Here is an 18580-nt window from a genome sequence, read left to right on the forward strand (position 1 = left end):
TCCTCAGAGAATGTTGGTATGACCCGGGGATCCAAGGGAGGTGGGGGGAACCTCGGAGGCGCCCAGGAACGCAGGAGGGCCCAGACTGCGGCCCTGCCGGCCCTCGGAGAGGGCCCACGCGTGTCTGCTCGGGCTCAGGAGGCCACGGTGGGACAGCCAGTACCCCAGCACCGAGCTCATCTCGCGTGGACCACCCAGTGCGCGTCAGGAGTAGGTGTGTCCCAGCAGGAGCCCCTAGGAACAGCCCTGCCCTACCAGCTCTTAGCACAGGGAGTCCTGGTCTGCACATGCATGAGCCAGGGAGCCAGAGAGCCAGAGGAGGACGCTGCCGTGGGCTCTAACTGTCCTCAGAGAATGTTGGTATGACCCGGGGATCCAAGGGAGGTGGGGGGAACCTCGGAGGCGCCCAGGAACGCAGGAGGGCCCAGACTCCGCATTCAGAGAGGGCCCACACGTGTCCGCTCAGGCTCAGGAGGCCACGGTGGGACAGCCCGTACCCCAGCACCGAACTCATCTCGTGTAGACCGCCCAAGTGGGTGGCAGGAGTGGGTGTGTCCCCGCAGCAGCCCTCTGGAATGGCTCCACCCTACCAGCTGTTAATGCAGGGAATCCTGGATGGCGCTTGCGTGAGCCCGGGAGCCCGGGAACAAGAGGAGGAATCCTGGATGGCAGACGTGCGAGTCCGGTAGCCAGAGATGGAGAAGAGGACACTGCCAGGGGCTCCAATTTCCCTCAGAGAATTTTTGTGGGTCCTGGGGATGCCCGCAGGTGTGTTCCTGCGAGTGGCCGCTGCATCTAGCTAATACCTAGGGCCAGTGGACAGCTTTGGCTGGGCAGCCTCCTAGAGCCAGGGGTCCGGCAGGCTCCTTGGGTGAATGGCAGATGGAAGCTGAGGGGAGCCGCATGCTCCTAAGCATGCCCTGGAGGCCAGGACCCCAGGGGGCAGAAGTGTGTCTGGGTTTACAATGCCTGACCACAGGGAGGAAACCAGCTGAGGCGCAGCCAGGTCCATCCTCCCGGGAACTGCCAGCGGAGGCTTTGGGGGTGCTCGCTGCCAACTCTTGATTGGCCAGGGAAGACCTCCCATCTCTGTGCCTCCAGGAAAGCAGGAGTGCCCAGACTCCATTCCTGCAGGCAACCCGAGAGGGCCCATGGGTGTACTCTCAGGCTCAGGAGCCCACGGTGGGACAGCCCGAATCCCCACACCAACTCATCTCGCATGGACCACCCAGTTGGCGTCAGGAGTGGGTGTTTCCCCGCAGCAGCCCCTGGTAACGGCCCTGCCCTATCAGCTCTTTTTGCAGGGATTCCTGGATGGTGAATGTGGGAACCCGGGAGCCAGCGAGCCAGAGGATGCTCCTGGCTCCTCTCTTTGGATCAGCCCATCTCCACACTTTTGGTCAGTTAGAGGGTTAAAGAGTGGATTGTAGACTTTTCTTTCTCTCCTCTCCCTGTAACTCTTTTTTTTTTTTCCTAGTCCCAGTCGGGGCACCAGATTCTGTCCCTTTTGACCCTCCTCCAGGCCAGCTCTCTGCTGTGGCCAGGGATTGCAGTGGAGGATGGGCCAAAGTCCTTGGGCTCTGCACTCCATGGGAGACCAGGGTAAGTACCTGGCTCCTGCCATCAGATCAGCGCGATGCGTCAGCCACAGCGCTGGCCGCAGCAGCCATTGGAGGGTGAACCAATGGCAAAAAGGAAGACCTTTCTCTCTCTCTCTCACTGTCCACTCTGCCTGTAACTCTTTTAAAAAAGATTTATTTTATTTATTTGAAAGAGCTAAAGAGAGGTAGAGACAGATATAGAGGTGTTCCATCCACTGGTTCACCTCCCAGATGGCCGCAACACCCAGAGCTGCACCCATCTGAAGCCAGGATCTAGGACTTTCTTCTAGATCTCCCACATGGATGCAGGAACCCAAGGACTTGAACCATCTTCTACTACTATCCCAGGCCATAGCAGGGAGCTGGATTGGAAGAGGAATAGCCAGGACTAGAATTAGTGTCCATATGGAATACCGACGCTTCAGGCCAGAGCTTTAACCTGCTGTACCACAGCGCCAGCCCCTCAATTCTGTAAGTTTCAACTAGAACATGTAAAACATCTTGTAGCTATGACAATAAAAAAAAATTGAAACCAATGTGCATTCAGCTCAGAAGGCTTTAAATCTTGCAGCCATGCTCCCTTTTTCCTGATTCTGAATTATATTTCTTTATGCTTTTCCAATCTAACCAAATCTTATAAACATCTTAAAATACAATGTAGGGGCCGGCACCGCAGCTCACTAGGCTAATCCTCCGCCTTGCGGCAACGGCACACCGTGTTCTAGTCCCGGTTGGGGCGCCGGATTCTGTCCCGGTTGCCCCTCTTCCAGGCCAGCTCTTTGCTGTGGCCAGGGAGTGCAGTGGAGGATGGCCCAAGTGCTTGGGCCCTGCACCCCATGGGAGACCAGGATAAACACCTGGCTCCTGCCATCGGATCAGCGCAGTGCACCGGCCACAGTGCACCGGCCGCAGCGGTCATTGGAGGGTGAACCAACGGCAAAATGGAAGATCTTTCTCTCTGTCTCTCTCTCACTGTCCACTCTGCCTGTCAAAAAAATAAAAAATAAAAATACAATGTAGGCCGGCACCACAGCTCACTAGGGTAATCCTCTGCCTACGGTGCTGGTACCTCGGGTTCTAGTCCCAGTTGGGGTACCAGATTCTGTCCCGCTTGCTCCTCTTCCAGCCCAGCTCTCTGCTGTGGCCTGGGAAGGCAGTGGAGGATGGCCCAAGTCCTTGGGCCCTGCACACATATGGGAGACCAGGAGGAAGTATCTGGCTCCTGGTTTCGGATCAGCACAGCGTGCCAGCCGTAGCAGCCATTTGGGGGGTGAACCAATGGTAGGAAAACCTTTCTCTCTGTCTCTCTCTCACTTGCTAACTGCCTGTCAAAAATAAAATAAAATAAAATAAATACAATGTGAAAGAAGCTGAGGAATAAACAACTTACTGGCAATATATTCATTTTTGTCAGACTTGGGTACATGAAGATGTCTCCAGGATCTTATCTGCAAGAGAAATTATTCAGAGAGAGTGGTGAGACAAATAATCTAGATTCTTCCTAGATTCTACTGTGCTAGCAAGATCATGAAGGAAATGCATATAGACAAGTGGGTATATTAGCTGGGCAACAAAAATAAAGTACCCTCCCTATGGGGGAATATAGGCTTTACACATGGGAAGAGCAGAAAAGACCCTGAAAGAGCACACACAACTCTACCAATCACTCAGGTTAAACAGAAAGTATTGTTAGGCTAATTAAAATATTAATTTGTTACCAATTCTGTAAAAAAAAAAAATCAATGTCAGAGCCATCACTGTGGAGCAGTGGGTGAAGCTTCCTGCTGCAGTGTGGGCATCCCATATGGACACCAAGTTGAGTCCTACCTGCTACACTTCAGATCTAGCTCTCTGCTATGGACTGGGAAAGCAGTGGATGAAAACCCAAGTCCTGGGACCAGCACTGTAGCACACTGGGTTAATCCTCTGCCTGCAGGACTGGCATCCCATGTGGGCACTGGTTCTAATCCTGGTTGCTTCTCTTCAAGTACAGCTCTCTGCTGTGGCCCAGGAGGGCAGTGGAGGATGGCCCAGGTGCTTGGGCCCCTGCACCCATGTGGGAGACCAGAAAGGGTCACTTGGCTCCTGTCTTCAGATTGGCACAGCTCCAGCTATGGTGGCCATTTGCGGGGTGAACCAATGGAAGGAAGACCTTTCTCTTTGTCTCTCTCTCTCACGGTCTATAACTCTACCTGTCAAATGAAAAGAGGGGAGGGGGGAGAGGAAGAGAAGAGAGGAGAGGAGAGGAGAGGAGAGGAGAGGAGAGGAGAGGAGAGGAGAGGAGAGGAGAGGAGAGGAGACCCAAGTCCTTGGGTCCCTTGCACCAACATGGGAGACTTGGAAAAATCTCCAGGCTCCTGGCTTCAGATTGGCCCAGCCTTAGCCAATGAGGCCATTTAGGGAGTGATCAGCAGATGGAAGACCATCTCTCTTTCTGCCTCTGCCTCTGCCTCTCTGTAACAGCCTTTTAAATAAATAAATAAATCATAAAAAAAAGTCACTGCCTAAATAATTTATAATATTCATCAGGATTGTCCAATTAATTAGCAATACACCAGAAAGAAACCTGCTTTCGTTAGTATCTATATTACACAGAAAATTAGTCAGGCAATATTAACTGTTTTCCTTACAACATCTCTTGCTTTTATGTATCTAAAATTCCATTAAAGTATACAGCTTAAAAATTGGTTTTTGGCCACAATTATATGTATAGGATAAATTGACATGATATATCTATTACAGCTTTCTTTAACTGTTCCATGACATTCCTCTCTGTATACAAACCTTGATATAATTCTTCTCCACAGGGACCCCTGACATTTTCCAGTTCACTTTTGTTCTAGCCCATGAGACAACAGTAAATATGATACCAACATAATTTGAAAAGTATTTTGCCTTTGGGAGTTTCCCTTCTTGTACAGTAATCATGTGGAAAATCCTGAGACTTTCCTGTTGGACACATGGGGCCTAGGTCACAGGCTGCACAAACCAGACATTGGAAGCATAGGCATCATGATACACTAAGTTAAGCTACTTCTCTGGACATACCACATATATATCAGAGTGCTTGGTGTGTGTCCTGGCTATTTCAGACCTCCAAACCAACTTACTGCAAGTATTTTTTTTCTTAAGTTATTTTTTAAAGTTTTAGTTATTTATTTGAAATGCATAGTTACAGAGACACAGAGACAGAGAGAGAGGTCTTCCATCTGCTGGTTCACTCCAGAGGTGGCTGCAATGGCTAGAGCTACAGTGATCCAAAACCAGGAGCCAGGAGCTTCTTCCAGGTCTCCCACACAGGCACAAGGGCCCAAGGACTTGGGCCATCTTCTTCTACTTTCTCAGGCCATAACTGAGAGCTGGATTGGAATCGCAGCCAGAACTCAAACTGATGCCCATATGGATTGCTGGCAATGCAGGTGGTGACTTTACTCATGACACCACAGCAGCGGCCCCACAAGTGTTCTTTTGAGTCAACAGATCATGGCTCAAAAACTTGCTTTTCTGCCATCTGCATGGAAACCCACATGGAGTCCCTACCTCCTGGCTTTCATAGATAGAACCCTGGCTGTTGTGGGCTTTTGCAGAGTGATCAGGCAACCTTGGTTGGCAATGTTCAGATTTTTAAATATTTCACTTTTTTAGGTTTTTGAGTCAGTATTCTGAGTCCTATTGCTTCTTTATTACCAAGAATTCCAAGATCTAACTCAGTATGGGTGCTATGTATAGCATAATATGAGTTACGATGAGGTGAGAGAACTCCCAACATTGTATCTAGTTAGCATACCTTAGAAATAGTGGCATTCTGTAGAAGCTGCAAATTTACCTACCAGAGTGGTGGGACATTTAGGGGATTTTAATAATTTCCAAAATTTATTAAAAGGAAAAATGGTAACATGGTAAGGGCTGGCTTCCCATGATTCCTAACCATCTTCATCTTACTGCACTACACACCCTCACCCATCACCCTCATCCATCCATTATCCATGCCCACCCAGCAATGGCTTGCCTGGGCCACAGCTGGGTGCCCAGCCACGGCTGTGGGAGGGAGCTCCAATAGGAGAATAGCAGCTATCCTAGGCACCTGATCACAGCTGGAGGAGGGACATGGATAGCAGAGCACCACCACTCCAGTGGGCCCTGTGGGTACTTGCCTGGGCCAAGGGTGGAGACTAAGCCCCCACCTCCCTGTCCCCAGTTTTGGGCTCACCAGAGTACACCTGTGAAATGCATGTCAGTAGAGAAGAATTGTGGTTACCAGTGAGTGAGGGGGAGAAATGGTGGATTAAGGACAAAGGAGATACATTGGTCATGGGGCACAAAGTCTCCAGTAGACAGGAGAAATGAGTCTACAGCTGTACTGCAAAGCATGGAAACTACAATGCTGTATTTCATATTTCAGCTTGTTAAGAGAGGCTTTTGAAAGTACTCACCATAGAGTATAGGAGGTGATGAATGAATTATTCTGATTAGACAATTCCAGAATTAACACTCATCAAATGATCACATTGTATCCCACAGGTATCTATAGCTATTTCTCAGTTGAATAGTTTAAAAAGGCAAAGATTACCAGGCTAAACTAAAAAAGCTAGGAACAATACAATGTGTATTAATATAAAGAGAAATGTTTAATGATTTCATAGTAGGACAAAAATGATTCTTAAAGATTTGTTAAATTGAAAGGCAGAGTTAGAGAGAAGAGATATAGATCTTCCATCCACTGGTTCACTCTCCAGATGGCCACAACAGAGCTGTGCCAATCCAAAGCCAGGAGGCAGGGGCTTATTCTGGGTCTCACATGTGGGTGCAGGTGTCCAAGTACTTGGGTCATCTTCTGTTGCTTTTCCAGGCACATTAGCCAGGAGCTGGATTGGAAATGGTGCAGCTGGGACTTGAACCTGGGCCTGTATGGGATGCCAGTGCTGTAAGCTGCAGTTTATCTTCGTTTAACACAGCAATGGCCCCAAAAGAAAAAAATAAAATAAAAACTCCAAAAAATAAAAAATAAAAACCAAAAAAACGTCAGGGATACAAAGAGTTTAAAAGCTGAATGATGAAAACAATACATATAGAAGGGGCTGGGGCCATGGCTTAGAGGATAAAGCCGCCCATCTGCAGTGTTGGAATTCCACAAGGGCACCACTTCAAGTCCCACCTCCAGTGCTGGCATCCCATATGGGCACTGGTTTGGATCCCGATTGCTCCACTTCCAATCTAGTTGTTATGCCCTGGAAAAGCAGTAGAAGATGGCCCAAGTCTTTGGGCCCCTGCACCTCTGTGGGGGACCTGGAAGAAGCTCCTGGCTCTGGGTCAGCAGAGCTCTAGCTGTTACAGCCAACTAGGGAGTGAACCATCGGATAGAAGACCTCCCTCTCTCTCTCTCTGCCTCTCTTTCTCTCTGTGTGTAACTGACTTTTAAATAGAAAAATAAATCCTTAAAAAACAAATGTGTAACTGTTCATATAGATAGGCTCAAAGGGATCACATAAGTAAGATCAAGTGTCTACTAATAACAAAAGATAGAATTAAAAAGGAGAGAATGATGCAACATGGGAAGCAGGCCACACAGCAGACTCACAGAATGACAAATGCCCTAAGCAGCACAATGATATCAGAATCAGCCTTAAGGCCTTCAGATCTAGCTAAAAATCCCATGAGAGCATTATAGGCATGGAAAGCCAAGGCACTGTAGCAAAAAAAAAAAAAAAAAAAATCTACATAAATGATCTCGGTGAGTGAGACCCCAGTAGAAAGAAGAGGACATCAAAGGAGGTACCTTTTTCAGAAGGCTAGAGAGAACTTTCAACTTTTCTTATGTCCCTGTCTACACACTAACAGAATTTGTGGACTCAAAAGGCTTCCATAGCCTTGGCAGCTCATGACAAGAGCCTCGGTGATCACTGACATCATAAATAAAAGTGTCAATTGTTAAAAACAATAGGAGTCACTGTGTACTTACTCCCTATGTAGGACCTCTGTCCTTAATGAGTTGTGCTATGAGAATTAATAGTAAAACTCATCTTCAAGAGTACTTTAGACATTGTGTGTCTTTGCAAACTGTTGAAATCTATACTGAGCTCTAAGTGCTAGGCCTTAGGCTAGTGGAGTCCAGGTATTGTGGTAGCTGGAGAAAGCCAGTTGATAGGAGATCCCTGTGCTTCTCTCTCCCTTTTGCTCTGTCTCTTAAGTTTCTCAAATAAAAAAAATTTTTAAAATTTACAACCCTAGAACCCAAAACCAGAAGGATATTAGAGAATTCTTCAAACTTGTAGTAAATAAGAATCATATTCCCAAATGGACAGTGAGTTATTGAAGAAACCACATGGGAAATTCAGAAATAAGATGATTAGAATCAAAGTACAACACAAATTAATGGACTAAATGCAAAGCAAGGCTTAGGAGGAAATAGCTGTAAAGATCTATATTTCATAATAAAATATAAAATAAGTTATCTGCAATTCTACCTTAAGAAACCAAAAAACAAAATCAGAGAAAACTGGAGCCAAAAAAGGCAGAAGAAACAGAGAGTGGAGTGGAGTAGGGTGGAGAAAGGAATGTGTGTGCTCCCCACTTTGTGTAGGAAAGACACAGTGCTGTGATTCTGGCACATAGCAAGGGATGCTTCTCATACCAAGAGCCAACAGCCTCTGCACCATGATATCAAGCTACCCTACCCAAATCTTATTTTTCAAATAAAGAAATCTTGAAAAACACAGATGTAAATAATCAAGCCCTCTTATTATCCTAAGCTTCTAAGGTAAACTTTTTAACATTTATTTATTAACATTTTTAACATTTATTTTAAAGGCAGAGTTACAGAAAGAGAAAACAAAGAGACCTTCCATCTGTTGGTTCACTTCCCCAATGGCCACCACTACAGGGATGGGCCAGGCTGAAGCCATAGACAAAAGCTTCATCCTTGTCTCCTACAGGGCTACAGAGACCCAAGGACTTGGGCCATCCTCTCCTACTTTCCCAGGTGCATTAGCTAGGAGATGGATCAGAATTGGGCCACCAGGAATCAGACCAGTGCCCATATGGTTTGCTACTGTCACTGGCAGCAGCTTAACCTACTATGCCACAATGTCATAAAGATAAGCGTTTCTAACTCAGGCCACAATAAAGGAGGAGAAAATAGCTTACAGGAGATGACTAGAAATTTGAAAGGAGTCAATCAAATGGAAATTTAAAAAAGCTGCAGTTCAGAAGATGATTGAAAATGTTATTAGAGGTTGCCCTCATTGTGGCATAAAATGTTAAATAAACCTCCCCCTTCAGTGCTGGCATCACATATGGCCACTGATTCAAATCAAGTCCTGGCTGCTCCACTTCTGATCCAACTCTCTGGGGTGGTCTGGAAAAGCAGTAGAAGATGGCTGAAGCCCTTGGGCCTCTGCACCCATGTGGGAGACCCTGAAGAAGCTGCTGGCTACTGGCTTCAGATTGGCCCAGCCCAGGCCATTATGGCCATTTGGAGAGTGAACCGTGGATGGAAAACCTCTACCCATGCCTCTCTGTAACACTGCTTTTTAAATAAATAAATAAATCATTTTAAAAAACAGAACAATGTTTTAACTAAGACATAAAAAACCCACCAATTTCACCAGTTCATTGAGTCCTATAATTACTTTTTTTCTCTTTTTTCTCTTTTGATCTCCATCAGCAGTTTCACAATTCTGTCTTTTTTTTCTTTTTTTGAGTTCTAGAAATTCATGGTTACTCCATTGATCTTCCATGAGAAACCCATATTTATAATTATTTTTAATGGTCTTATAAATATAAATCCTCCTGGAGAAGAACTAGAACTGTGGATGACAAAGACAAAATCATCACAATTAAAATTTTTAAACTAATTTAGCAATTTAGCAAAGGAGATGCCCACAGGATTTGAAAAAGCACAGCAGTATTTTACAAACCAGTTCATCATTTCAGGCAATGATAACACTGGAGCAATTTCAAAATTCTTCTAAAGTACCCAAAGGACCCCCCTCCCCTTTTTTAAGAACAGCAACTTGTAATATTTCACCACTGGACTTCTCAATGTTACATAACCCTTGGAAAACTTACATCAATAACATTTCTATATCAATGTAACAACTTAAAATTTATGATATTGCAACTAGATAATAGTTTTCATGTAAAGTGAGCCTAATTAGCCATCATCTCTGCAAGTTGAAAACCACATCCTTTGTTGATTTCCAGGGATCCACAAAGAAATCAACGTCAAATCAGTTAATTTAGAACTTTTATTTAAAAAAAAAAATGTCAAGGATATCAAAATTGAAAAAAATACTTCATTAACATAGGATCTCTGATTATTATGAGGTAATAATCATTCACTTATATAAAGAGTCAAATTATGTTTAAATATATTTAATACATAGTAAGTATATTTAATATTTGATTAGTAGAAATATATACTTAAAAGATATTAAAAATCAACTCTTAACATTCAGTTTTCTAAACCCAAAGATAGAAAATATATGAGATTATCTTGACAAAACACAAAATTTCTTTCCCTCATGTAATTAGTTACCAAAAGATAAAGAAAATCCTTTTGTACTGTACTTCTTCTAATGGGAAGTTCCCCCAGATAACTTAGAAGTTAAACCTAATGGAAAGGTACCCAAACTTAGACATTGAAATAGTATGTGTGGAATCTGTAAGCATTCAACCTTATAAAAGAATGAGAACACTTAGAAACAAGTACACCTGAGGTGGGTGCTGTGGAACTGCAGGTAAACCACCGCCTGCAGTGCTGGCATCCCATATGGGGGCAGTTGAAGTCCTGACTGCTCTACTTCTGATCCAGCTCTCTGCTATGGCCTGGAAAAGCAGTAGATGGCCCAAGTACTTGGCCTCTCGGCACTAGTGTTGGAGACCCAAAAGATGATGTTCCTGGCTCCTGGCTTCAGATTGGCATAACTCCAGCCATTGCAGCTTTTTGGGGAGTGAACCAGCAGATGTAAGACCTCTCTCTAACTCTCTCTCTGCCTCTCTGTAACTCAGCCTTTCAAATAAATACATAAATCTTTAACAAAAAAGACAATAATACATCTTAGAAACAAAAGCAGAAAAAAAATCCATAGAACAGTTTAAATACATCTAGAAAAGTCAAGTATAGGGGCCAGTGTTGTGGCATGTTGTGTAAAGCCAGCCCCTGTGACACAGGCGTCCCACATGGGCACTTGTCCAGTCCTGAATATTCCAGTTCAGATCCAGATCCCTGCTAATGCACCAAGGAAAATAATGAAAAATTGCCAAGTCCTTGGGCCCCTGTGTGAGACCCAGAAGAAGCTCCTGGCTCCTGGCCATTGTGGCTCAGGTCTAGGCATTGTAGCCAGTAGACCAAAGATCTCTGTCTCTTCCTCTCTCTCTGTGAACTCTGGCTTACAAATGAAGAAATCTTTACAAAAAAATAGGTACTCTTAATATCCTAGTTTTCTAAGATAAACATTTCTCTTTAAGATTAATTAATTTCAAAGGTAGAGTTAGAGAGAGAGAACAGAGAGAAAGATCTTCCCATCTGCTAGTTCATTAGCCAAATGGCCACTACAACCAGAACTGGGCCAGGAAGAAACCACTGCCAGGAGATCCATCCAGGTCTTCCACATGGGTGCAGGGTCCCAAGGACTTGGGCCATCCTCTCCTGTTTTGCCAGGTGGATTAGCTAGGAGATGAATCAGAAGTGGGCCACAAGGAATCAAACCAGTGCCCATATGGGTTGCTGCCATCACAGGCAGCATCTTAACCTGCTGTGCCACAATGTCAGCTGTAAGGACAAGCATTTTTTTTTTTTTTTGACAGGCAGAGTGGACAGTGAGAGAGACAGAGAGAAAGGTCTTCCTTTTGCCATTGGTTCACCTTCCAATGGCCGCCACAGCCGGTGTGCTGCGGCCAGTGCATCACGCTGATCGGAAGCCAGGAGCTAGGTGCTTCTCCTGGTCTCCCATGTGGGTGCAGGGCCCAAGCACTTGGGCCATCCTCCTCTGCACTCCCGGGTCATAGCAGAGAGCTGGCCTGAAAGAGGGGCAACCAGGACAGAATCCGGCGCCCCAACCGGGACTAGAACCCAGTGTGCCAGCGCTGCAAGGTGGAGAATTAGCCTATTGAGCCATGGCACCGGCCTGAGGACAAGCATTTTTAATGAAAGGCCATAACTAAACAATAAAGGAGGAGAAAATAGCTTATAAGAGATGGCTAGTTGTTGGAAAGGAGTCAATCAAATGGAAATTTTAAAAAATTGCAGTTGAGGAGAGGGTTGAAATGTTATTAGAGGGGCCAGGCACTGTAGCGTAGTAGGCTAATCCTAGAAAAGCAGTTGGTGGCTCACTTGGTTAACCCTCCACCTTCAGTGCTGGCAACCCATATGGGTGCTGGGTATAGTCCCAGTTGCTCCTCTTCCAGTCCAGCTCTCTTCTGTGGCTCAGGAAGGCAGTGGAGGATGGCCCAAGTGCATGGACCCTTGCACCCACATGGGAGACCTGGGAGACAGGGAGGAAACACCTGGCTCCTGGCTTCAGATCCATACTGCAATGGCTGTAGCAGCCATTTAGGGGTGAAGCAATGGAAGGAAGACCTTTCTGTCTCTCTCACTGTCTAACTCTATCTGTCAAATAAGTAAAAAAAATAAAAAACAAGAAGTTGCAGTTGATTAGATGGTTGAAAATGTTATTTAGAGGGCATTGTAGGCTAATCCTAGGAAAGCAGTGCAAGGTGTGCTTGAGCATGGGGGATATGCAAGAAGCTCCTGGCTCCTGTTTTGGATTGGCTCAGCTCCAGCCATTGTGGGTATTTGAAGAGTGAACTAGTAGATGGAAGACATTTCACTCTCTCTCTCCCTCTCTTTATCTCTCTCAAAATTTTTAAAAGTTATTAGACTGGGGCAGGTACTGTGGCATAGAAGGTTAAACCTCCACCGCAGTGCCAGCATCTTATATGGGTACCAGCTCAGTTGAATCCCAGCTGCTCAACTTCCAATCCAGCTCTTTACTAGTGCACCTGGGCAAAGCAGAGAAATGTGGTACTTGAGCCCCTGAACCTGTATGGGAGACCCAGAAGAAGCTCCTGGCTCCTGCCTGACCCAACCCCGTCATTTGGGTAGAGTCATTGGATGGAAAATCTTTCTTTCCCTCTTTCTCTCTTTGTATCTCTGCCTTTCAAATAAATAAATGTGTTGTAGAAAGTTATTAGACTTTAAAATCAAATATGAAAACCTCTTGCAAAAAATTATCATTAATATTTATATTTTTGTAAAAAAATTACTAACTTAATGTGGGGTATAAATCCTAGTTTTATTTATTTGAAAGAATTCCAAAAAAATAAAGACAATGAGAAAGTGATCATCTGGATCACTTCCCAAATGACTGCAGCAGCTAGAGCTGGGACAGACTGAAGAAGCCAGAAGCCAGGGAAGTCCATGTGGTTCTCCCACATGTGTGACAAGGGTCCCAGCACTTGGGCCATCTTCTGCTATCCCAGGCACATTCACAGGGTGCTGGATTAGAAGTGGAGCAGTCTGGACTCATGCACTCTTATGGGATGCAGGTATGATAGACTGCACTTAACCTATGATGCTGGCTGTACCTTGAACATTTTTAATGTCAGGGCTGGAACTGTGATGTTGTGGGTAAGGCCACCACCTATGATGCTGGCATCCATATGGTCCCGTGTCACAGCTGCTCTGCTTCAGATCAAACTCCCTGCTAATGGCCTGGGAAGAGCAGAGGAAAATGGCACAAGTGTTTAGATCCTTGCCACAGATGTAGGAGACCTGAATGGAGCTCCAGGCTCCTGCCTTCAGTCTGGCCCAGTGCTTGCTTGCTGCAGATGTCTGGCATTGAACCAGTAGGTTGAAGATTTCTGTCCCACTCTCTAACTCAGCCTTTCAAATACCTAAATAAAACTTCAAAGAATTCTAAATTTTGGTATGTTGATTTAGAATTATTTTTATTGGGGCCAGCACTGTGGCATAGTAGGTTAAACCTCCACCTGCAGTGCTGGCATTTCATAAGAGCACTGGTTCAAAATGCCCTAGAAAAGCATTGGAGGATGGCACAAATCCTTTGGTCTCTGCACTCATGTGGGAGACTTGGATGAGGGTCCTGACTCTTGGCTTCAGATCAGCAAGATCCAGCCATTGTAGCCCTCTGGAGAGTGAACCTGTGGATGGAGGACCTCTCTCTCTCTCTCTCTCTCTCTCTCTCTCTGTGTTATTCTGCTTTGCAAATACTTAAATAAACCTTAAAACAATATTTCTTATCCTTGATAACTTGATTTTTTTTACTTTGAACTTTTATTTGGCAAAGCAACACTGCATAAACTGTGCAGTAACAAATGACAATTTACACAGAATGTTAAATTCATATACATTATTAGCAGCAAATTAGAAATAAATAAATGAAAAACCACTAAGCTACAAATCCCCTATCACTTTTAGAGAGAAAGAATGAACTCTGTCAGTTATGTCCAATCTGAACAGCAGTGTCTACAGGACATCACCTGCCATCTTAAGTTTCAGTACTTACAGATGCCTACTTGGAAGGTAACAAAGCAGTTGACTGTATCTACAACACGCTATTCTGTGACACCACCTCAAAAGCTTTAAAAAGAAAGCTTATCTATATTTTCTTAGTAGCATCTAACAGATATCCAAATACCAAGAATCTTAACTTATGAATGGTGGTGTTATCTGATACACAGAAGAAATTTGGTATATTAACATCAGAACAAAATTAAGTGTCCATGAAAAGGAAAGCCACTCCTCAAAATCAGTCATAAACTAAAATTTTCCATTTTGCAGAAGCCCTATTTTCCTGTTTTAAAGTAAACTGTGGGCATGTGAAAGAAGTAACTCACACATTCCTTCCTATTCTGCAGCCTTCCTCTGCCAGTCAGGCTCTCTGCCTCTGAGGAATAAGAAACCCCTACCAAACCACACATTTTCATGCTGAAAGTAACAGTGTGAAGTCCAAGTGAGCTGTGATGCTGTTGGTTTCCAAAAAGCTTTAAGGCCTGAGATGAACAATCCACTGAAATATCGTGGGCTGGTCAAGCTGATGCTCTTAGAGTTCATCCCCTGCACATGTGGAAGAAAAGAGCAGAAAATAAAATCACTCCCACCTAGACCATTGTTTTTATCTGCTAAAGGCACAGATACCACCCCTACCAAAGGCTTCATTTTGACTCTACCATCTTGTAGGTAACTTATTGTTTAGTGATAACTTAGCAAGTAATTTTGAACAGCTGTGTATAACAACTTATAAAAACATTTACCAAAAGGCCCAATCCCTTCTATATATTTTAAGCCAAGAGTACATGTATTTAGAAAAATCTATCTTTTACATTTAGCAATTCATTTTTTATTTTTTCATGAGCATTTATCATTTATTGAGGAAAAAAAAGTCATGCTACTGCAGAGTAGCCCTTGGTCTCTCTAGCTGTTACACTGCTTTATCTCTCTGCAGCCACTGTAAGTCAGAGATGCTCTTATCCCTGGGCAGGAAAACCTGAGGTCTATTACCTCATGTCAAATTGCATAGGAGCCCCAAATCAGTAATCCATCCCGTGATCACCTTGAGGAGAGGATCTGGGTTGCGCATGGCACAAGCATCATGAGCCATCAGGGGTGGGATTCCCTTTGTACCCAGTCATCCTCCTCACCTTGCACAGCTTGTAGTTCAGTTTGTATACCACCTCCTGCTCATGTCTGCCACCACATGCCTTCTGCTGTGATGTAGTGATCAGCAAAATGGCCCCTTGGTGTCAAGGATGAGGCAGAAATGCTCACCTGTCTTCTCGATGCTAGTCAATGTTTGCTCCATCTCACATGCATCTATGAATGCAGCAAGGTATGCAACATCAGTTTGAACCTGGTTGCTGATTCTGATCAAGCACTGCATACAGTTCTTTACCTCCTCTCCAGTCACTGCACACTTGAGTCCATTTCTCAGGCAGATGAGGAGAGGGAGACACCCTTAGGTTGCAAGGACATGATGATGCACAAGGTGCCACAGCAAAGTGCAGAGAAAGCAAAGACCACCAATTCATTTTGAGCATTTATACTTAGATTGCCTGAAAAACTAAAATATTAGATAAGTATGGTTATTCTTAGGTTATGATCTTGCCAAAGAACAACTTTAAAATTGAACTTCATAGAAAGCAAAGAACATTGCATCACTTTCATATATTCTTTGTGCTTAGCTGAAAAATTATATTTTGATTTTAACACAATAAGCACAACAAACTTTTAAACATACTACATGTACATGTATATAAGGCATAGCATACATTATGAGACAGAGAAACATAGAAATCTCTGCAACAGTTTTTAAATCTTTTAACTCCATTACCTGACAAATAATCAGGCCCTTATGGCTCACCATGTGGGTTGCCAATTCAACAGAGATGAATGTTGGCAAGAGGAAAGAGCTTATTTCTAGAAGCTGGCATCTTGGGGAAAGATATTTATCCTTTTTTTTAAAGATTTTATTCATTTGGGGCCCAGCGCTGGCATCCCATATGAGCACCGGGTTCTAGTCCTGGTTGCTCCGCTTCCAGTCCAACTCTCTGCTGTGGCCCAGGAGGGCAGTGGAGGATGGCCTAAGTGCTTGGGCCCTGCACCTGCACGGGAGACCAGGAGGAGGCACCTGGCTCCTGGCTTCATATCAGCACAGCGCCAGCTGCAGCAGCCATTTGAGGGGTGAACCAATGGAAGGAAGACCTTTCTCTCTGTCTCTCTCTGTCTATAACTCTACCTGTCAAATAAATAACTAAATATTTTATTCATTCATTTGAGAAACAGAGCCATGGAGAGAGGGAGAGCCAGATAAAGGTCTTCTACCTGCTGGCCCACCCCCAAAATAGCCAAAATGGCCAGAGCTGGGCTGATTCAAAGCCAGGAGCCAGGAACCTCCCCAGCTGGGTGTTGGGCCCAAGCACCTGGAGCATCCTGCACTGCAGAAAGCCGAATCAGGAGAGAAGCCAACATGCACATGAAATGGTGCCCACAAGGGAAGCCAGCACTACAGGTGAAGGCCCAGCTCTCTATGCCACAGCATGGCTCCAAGAGAGAGCTCTTGATGTAAAATGTTCTCTTTCTCCCAAAGAGTTTTTAAAGGACAAGGGTAGCTTCAGGGGGAAGTTAGAAATAAAATGATGAGTCACCTTAACTGATGATATGTAGATGTCCAAGCTTTTTTTCTGATGGAGACCTCTTAACCAGGGGAGTCAGCATCAGTTGGTTGGAGGATCCTTGTCAGTGGGGTCAAAAGTCCACCATTATGAGGCCAGCACCATGGCACTGTAGGTTAATCCTCTGCCTGTGGTGCTGGCATACCATATGGGCACTGGTTCTAAGCCTGGCTGCTCCTCTTCCAATCCAACCCTCTGCTGTGGCCTGGGAGAGCAGTAGAGGATAGCTCAAGTCCTTAGGCCCCTGCACCTGCACGGGAGACCTGACTCCAGGTCGGCACAGCTCTGGTAGTTGAATTACTCTGGTAGCTCCAGAGTAATTCAGGTAATTCAGAATATCAGTAAGTGGTTTTTGCTATACAAAATGTGAAAAGGAAAAGGGAAGGAAGATGGTTTTCTTATGGTTACAACTCCTTTTTAAAACTCCCAATCAAAGAAAAATAAATAAATGTTCTAATCAATTAAATATAATTACTTCTTGCTTTTAGTAACCTCAGTTAACCCTATTGTTCCACAGTTGAAACCTGAGAAACTTACTTGAGCATTTAATTTGGAAAGCAACTCTAGTCCCTGTGATGGTACTGGACACTAACATATATAAAGATAATTATATCTTCATTTCAGGTTCAGTTGGCATTCTGCTTGAAAAACACCTTTTATTGCATTAATTCTTGTTCCTCACAGTCAATTTCATCAGAGGCATCTGTGGAAATTTACAACAGGTTTTTAAGAGATCAGGGAGCCAGGAAAGTAAGGGTTTAGTTCAGGTAGGAGAGGGGAAAGTCTGCAAACTAGGGTAGTGTCCATACCACTCAGAGAGCAGGCCAAAGCCACGTGCAGCAAGCACCTCGAGCTGCTATCCACCACTTATCACCAGCAGCAACGCAGAGGCAGAGAGTGTTATTTAAGAGAGAGACGTAAACATGGGTTCATACCGAGCACCAGGAACCAGCCACATGGAGGAGCATCTAGGCCTGGAAGCCTAGGGCACGGGGCTACAGCAAGCCCCTCCTGGCAAGAGGTCAGGGGAGAGAAGGGCCAGACACATCATGTCCTAGGAGTTTAACCAGCTTCCAAAGGGGAGTGGTTAATTAACCTGATTGGCTGGTTGGCACCCAGGTGTGGCCAGGTAGGGGCATGACATCACACAGAGGCGTGAAGGCATGGCCTTCCAGCTCACAAACCTAATCAATTTTAACCTGTATGCCTGCCTACTTCAACTCTGACTTTCAAATGAAATAAATATTTTAAAAATCCACTTAACAGCCATCTTCTCTTAAATTTAACACATACACAGGCCATGCAGTATTACAATAGGACACCACTTTCTTCTTAGTAATAGGATTAGGTTTGTGAGCTGGAAGACCACACCTTTGCCACACCCCTGTGTGGCCTCATGCCCCTACCTGATGCCTTTGCCATGCCCCTGTGTGGCCTCATTCCCCTACCTGCCCACACCTGGGTGCCCACAAGCCAATCAGGTTAATTAACCACTCCCCTTTGGAAGTGGGTTAACAGTCTGGCCACGGTGTAGCCACCTGCTCTTCTTCCCTGGCCTCTTGCCAGGACAGGGCTTGTTGTAGCCCTGCACCTCCAGGGCGCAAGGCCTTCAGGCCATGTGTTCTAGGCTTCCAGGCCTAATGGTCATCCATGTGGCTGGTTCCTGGTGCTTGGTATGAACCCCTATTCACCTCTCTCCCTTAAATAAAGCTCTCACTCTCCTATGCATCTTTCTCACTAAATAAAAGCTTAAAACGTACCATGCTGCCTCGTTTATCTGTGCTGGT

At 44.9% G+C, this 18580-nt stretch overlaps 1 long non-coding RNA gene across 6 annotated transcripts in view; it reads right to left on the reverse strand.

Moving 5' to 3' along the window:
- Positions 1-415: 415 nt before the first annotated feature.
- LOC127488760 (uncharacterized) overlaps positions 416-18580 on the reverse strand; it is a 60020-nt gene continuing 41855 nt past the window's right edge. For 3 of the 6 annotated variants that reach the window (XR_011385989.1, XR_011385990.1, XR_011385985.1), the window contains exons 5-8: positions 17331-17496; positions 15391-15682; positions 13188-14679; positions 416-9406 (exon numbers count right to left, since the gene is read on the reverse strand). This is a non-coding gene — a long non-coding RNA (uncharacterized lncRNA). The remainder of the gene's footprint in view (positions 9407-13187; positions 14680-15390; positions 15683-17330; positions 17497-18580) is intronic. The other 3 variants (XR_011385987.1, XR_011385986.1, XR_011385988.1) reach the window with 3 other exon arrangements.

Source organism: Oryctolagus cuniculus, unplaced genomic scaffold (assembly GCF_964237555.1).
Source record: "Oryctolagus cuniculus unplaced genomic scaffold, mOryCun1.1 SCAFFOLD_35, whole genome shotgun sequence".
NCBI lineage: Eukaryota > Metazoa > Chordata > Mammalia > Lagomorpha > Leporidae > Oryctolagus > Oryctolagus cuniculus.